This window comes from Nannospalax galili, unplaced genomic scaffold (assembly GCF_000622305.1).
Source record: "Nannospalax galili isolate Female #2095 unplaced genomic scaffold, S.galili_v1.0 scaffold346, whole genome shotgun sequence".
Taxonomy (NCBI): Eukaryota; Metazoa; Chordata; class Mammalia; order Rodentia; family Spalacidae; genus Nannospalax; species Nannospalax galili.
Genome location: NW_008357637.1, coordinates 1,307,355 through 1,313,066, shown reverse-complemented (window position 1 = coordinate 1,313,066; position 5,712 = coordinate 1,307,355). Strand labels below are relative to the sequence as shown.

General features: G+C 40.8%; 1 pseudogene; it reads left to right on the top strand.

Annotated features, from left to right (window-relative positions):
- Positions 1–3,534: 3,534 nt before the first annotated feature.
- Positions 3,535–5,378, top strand: LOC103751801 (annotated as a pseudogene).
- The last annotated feature ends 334 nt before the right edge of the window (positions 5,379–5,712 follow it).

Here is a 5,712-nt window from a genome sequence, read left to right as displayed (position 1 = left end):
TGTATATAGAGATTAGAAATGCATGTGAAAATGTCTCAATGTCAATTGCCTTGGAATGAATTCTTCTGTATTAAAAAAAAAAACAAGTATCTTCTTGAAGTCCCTCAAATTAAGGTAAAGAATAAGAACAAATCATTCTGGATGAATGCAAAGGAAGATAGCTTTAGATATTTAAGTGATAATTGAATTTATTCTCATAATTGTTTTAATAGCTTTTGTATAATCTTCATCGCTATTATGAGATATAAAATGCATTTATCAAATCTGTAATCATTATGCCAAAAAATCAGAATTACTGTAACATTTTGTATATTGTTAAAACTGTAACTTTAATTGTAAAAAAAAAAAATTAACTCTCCCAATTTATCAACATGAAAAAAAAATAAAATAAAAAAAATAAAAACCTATCTAAATATCAAAACACAACATAAAAAAAATAGTGGGGAAAACAAGTGGGTGTGATAGCGCATGCCTGCAGTCATAGCTCTTGGAAGGCTAAGGCAAAAGGATCCACATTTGAGGACAGCCTCAGCTACATTGTAAGAGCTTATCTCAAAAGAAAGGTTGGAAAGTATAGGAAATAAGGTGAAACAGAATTACGCTGTCCAGAGGCAGGGGTTCACTAGACATGTGAATATGTTAGTAATGCCAGCTCCAGAGTCAATCTGAAGGACTTAAGTTTCCTAAATATATCAGAACTGCCAGCAACTGACCACAGAAACTGACCACAGACTACTAGGGGTATTTTGTTAACACAGGTCCCACCAGGAGATGAGTCTTTGGTAGCTTAAATGGATACTCACAATGACCTGAACTTGGGATTTCATTGTTCCTCAAAGAAAGTTATTTTCTTTTTAGTGGCAATCATGTAGTATATAATGCAAAACAGGGGCAAATATTTTAAGCCATGAAAAAATGTAGATGTTGCACTAAAATGTTCATAACTAACGTAAATTCTGTTTATATGAAAAATGAAACCACTAGCAAATGGATGAAAATGTTAACATCATTTGCAAAGGCAGAAAGCCATCTGAATGTTATGAACTTGAGTAATGTGTACCAGAGTACAAATGTGATCGTAAATTTTATGAAATAATTATTGTGAAAACTACACAATGTAAAAAAGTGAAATTGAAAATTTCACCTTAAATAAAGCTAGAGATCTAAAGGTCCCAGATGGGTGTATTATAAGAATTCAAAGTTAATTTGACTTCTGTATTACTTTCTTGTTGTTGTGATAGACACCATGACTAAAGGCAATTTGTAGAAGGATAAGTTTATTTTGGCTTATGGTTCCAGAGGAAGAGTCCATATGGTGAGGCATGACAGCTGATGGCTGCAGCAGGAAACTGAGAGATCACATCTTCAACCACAAACACAAAACAGAGAGCGAACAGTAAGTGGGGCAAAGCTACTCTAACCACTCAAAGCTCCGGCCCCCAAGACATACTTCCTCTAGTAAGGCCACACCTCGTGAGCCTCCCCAAAGAGCATCATCAACTGGGAATCAAGTGCTAAAATACCTGAGCCTATGGAGGAAATTTCTCATTCAAACCACCACATTCCATTCCCTGGCCCCCATAGGTTCATGGCCATATCAAGATGCAAAATGTGTTTCATCCAACTTCAAAAGTCCCAGTAGTCTTTAATAGTCTCAATACTGTTCAAAAGTCCAAGTCTTCTGAGACTCAAGGCAATCTTTAACTGTGATCCACTGTAACATTAAAAAGCAAATATATACTTCCAACATACAATGGCAGAATATACATTTTCATTCCAAAAGGAAGGAATGGGGATATAGTGAGGAAATACTGAACCAAACAAAGCAAGACCTAATCCAGCCTAGCAAACACCAAATCCTGCAGCTCTATGCCTGCTGTATGGGTTTAGATGGCTCCACCCGCCCAGCTCTGCTGCCTGCAACATTAAAAACATAAAACAAAAAACAAACAAGGGGCTGGAGAGATGGCTCAGCAGTTAAGAACACTGATGGCTCTTGCAGAGGACCCGGGTTTGATTCCCAGCACCCACATGGCAGCTATTAACCGTCCTTAACTCCAGTTCCAGGGGAATCTGAAGCCCTCTTCTGACTCCGCGGCATTGCACAACATGGGTGCACTCACATACATGCAGGCAATAATACACTCATATCATAAAATAAAAATAATAAATAAAACAAACCAAAACCAAACAAACCCAGTGCAGCCAGGCATGGTGGGGTACATCTGTCATCTGAGCATTCTGGAGGTGTAGGTAGGAGGATGAGATAGAGGCCAGCTTGGGCACATAGTTTGAGGCCACCTCTGGCTATAAGAAAAAGAAAATCAACAGAACTTACCATATTAACAGATAAAGAAAAAAAAACTTTCTTGATAATCTCAATGCATGCAGAAAAAGTGTTTGATAAATTCCAATAACTATATCTAAATAAAAACTACGGAAAACAGGAATAGAGGGGAAACCATCTCAAACTGATCAAGTATGTCTCTAAAAAATCTAGTCAGTCAGTAGTGAAAGACTAAATGTTTAAATATTATTCCCTATGCCCCCCCATCCAAATTATTTACATCTTACAACACATAAAAAGTTAAAAACTGGATCATAGTACAACTTAAAATTAGCTGGGCACCTCTGACCCCACAGCATTTAGGAGGCAGGAGTAGGAGGAGCACAAGTTCCAAGGCAGTTTGGTCAACATGAGTTCCAGGTCAGCCAGGACCATAAAACAAAGAAAGAAGCAGAATTCATAAAACAAAACAAGATCTATAATATTTCTAAGAGAAAACATACAAGAATGTTGCTGTTGAGGGAGAATTAGGGGAACTTAGGCCAATGGAGAAGTAGGGACAGACCCCTTTAAACGAGTTGCTTTTTATTCTCCAGAAAAGAGCCTGCCCAAGGAAGGTACACACACCCCCCTGCACAAATTGGGGAGAAGAGGAAGGAGCCAGGAGAGGGGAGGGGACAGGGGAGGGAGGAATTGAAAGTCTATGAAATGGCCAACCCAGCCCTTCCCATTCTAGAGCCCTTCCCATTCTGAAGGGAGCTGTTTGCTCTAATAAAGTTTGTCTGTTGTTTTAGCTTTCCTCTCTCTCTTTATGGCTCCCAGAACTTGCAGCTTCATTTAGACTTTCTCAGGGGGCTGCATTGAGTTCCCTGCATTTACGGCTTCCCATACAAACAAACTGCATGCATATCTATACAAAGAACTGTACACAGGGCTGGAGAGATGGCTCAACAGTTAAGAGCACTGGTTGCTCTTGCAGAGGACCCAGGTTCAATTCCCAGCACCCACATGACAGCTAACTGTCCAAAACTCCAGTTCCAGGGGATCTGACACCCTCTTCTGACCTCTGGGGGCATTGCACAACAGGGGTGCACCTACCTATATGCAGGCAATACACTGATATACATAAAAATTTTTAAGAAGGTCCAGTCTGCCATTTTTTGTACATAAGCCTTTGGAGTCCCGAATCTTCTGTGTTTCCCTCACAGCCTGTATTCTACCTGCCGGCCCATCATCTCAGGTGAACCATGGCTACAGAATCTACAGCCACTGCTGCCATCACCATGGAGCTGGTTTCTGATGACAAAATTGAAGATGCTCCTGCTCCTCTACCTCTGCAGATAAAGTGGAGAGAAGTAAGAAGTATGGAGAAACAGCTAATGAGTATGGAGAAGGCTTCTTTTTCTATGGGAAATCACTTTTGGGGCTGGCAGGTTCTTGTCCCAGTGAGTTTCATTAGGGTCGTTTACAGGAGTGGAGCTGAGAATTCATCTATAGAATGGATACCTACTAGTGGCTACATCACAGAAGAAAATGTCTCTTCCTTCTCCTATCAACTATTATTGTGTATAAAAATTCTTGATGAGTAAGACCCCATGAGCCCCTCCCTTTTCATGACAGGGTATTGGCAGTCTTGTGGAGATCTTCTGTAAGCATTTACGGCTGCTGTTGAGTGAAAAGTGTAGCAGCCTTGTCATACGCAGAAGTTGGTGTTATTATACCCTGCCCTTCACTTTGTAGACCAGGCTGGCCTCAAACTTACATCAATCCACTTGCCTCCTGTGTGCTTGCCCCTCCCACCACCCAGCTTGTTTTGTTGTTGTTTTTGGTTTTGTTTTTTGGTCTCACTGTGTATTGAGACCTGGATGGCCTGGAACTTGTAGCAGTCCTCCTGCCTCAGCCTCTGGAATATCGGCATTGTAGAATGGGGAATGATGTGTTGGGAAATGCTGTGGAAGGAGCACATGTAGAAGAGGAAGGAGAAAAAAACTAAAGATGAATCTCTGGTAGAAAATAGTGATAATGTAGATGAAACTAAAGGCTCAGAGGAAGAAGACAAAAGGACAAGGGCTGAAGAAACACCAAATGAATCAGTTCTTAAAACAAGTGTCTTCAAGAAAACGAAGAGGAAGAGATTGGGAACCCAGAGCTTGCCTGCGGTATGCTGGATTTAGCAAAGATCATTTAAAAAAATTGTTCCTATTGAATTTTTGTGTATTTTATACAGAACATCTCAAACAATCCTAATGATCTTCATACCACTGTCCCCACTGGCACGCTCCCAAAGCCCCCCCCCCCACCAGAACCCATATACTCTGTCATTCATATAGCAAAGATCATGTTTAAAAGGCAAGAAATAAAAGAAGCCCAGCTTTATGCTGCACAGGCACGTCTTAAACTTGGAGAAGTTAGTATTGAATCTGAGAATTATATACAAGCTGTGGAGGAGTTCCAGGTTTGTCTAAACCTTCAAGAGCTGTGTTTGGAAGGCCACAACTGTCTTCTTGCAGAGACCAGTTGGGCTTGGCCTATGGCTACAATTTTCAGTTTGATGAGGCAGTGGCACAGTTTGGCAAGTCATTGAGAAGAGAATGGCTGTACTAAACGAGCAGATGAAGGAGGCTGAAGGCTCATTTACTGAATATGAGAAAGAAATTAAGGAGCTGAAGGAACTGCTATCTGAAATTAGAAAGAAGATAGAAGACGCAAAGGAATTCCAACATGGTGGGAATGCGGCTGAATTGGCCCGAAGGCTACTCTAGTTTGGCTCCATTCAGTCTCCATGATTATCAGTAGGAAACCAGCAGATGGTGTACCCTCATCAAATTGTGTGATATTTCCCATCTAGTCAGAAAGAAGAGGAAACAAGAGGAAGAAAGCCCCAGAAAAATGATGCAAAGAAAGCCAAACAACAGTCAAGGTGAATGGAGGCATCAGAGATGCCGGTCCCAGTGGAAATGAAGTTTCAGAAAACATGGAGGCTCAAGCTGAGAATGAGGCTGAAAGCCAGGCAGCAGTGGAGGGGACAGGGGAGATGGCAGCGCAGTTGAAAGTTCTGTATTTTAAGAAGGGAGCAGTACCTTCCTCCTAAGGGAAATTGTTTTTGTCCATAATGTTTTGTTTTGTTTTGTTTTTAACTTTTGGGGGCATCTTTTTATATAACTTCAATAAAGATTGTAGGCAAAAAGAAAAAAAAAAGAACTGTACACAGATGTTCACGATAGTTTTACATGTAGTAGCCCAAATTACAAATGCCCTGAATACCCATCAATAAGTGTCTTAGGAGCCGGGCGTGGTGGCACATGTCTTTAATCCCAGCACTTGGGAGGCAGAGACAGATGGATCTCTGTGAGTTTGAGGCCAGCTTCGTCTACACAGCAAGTTCCAGGCCAGTTGAGTCTACAGGAAGACCCTGTCTCAAAAAG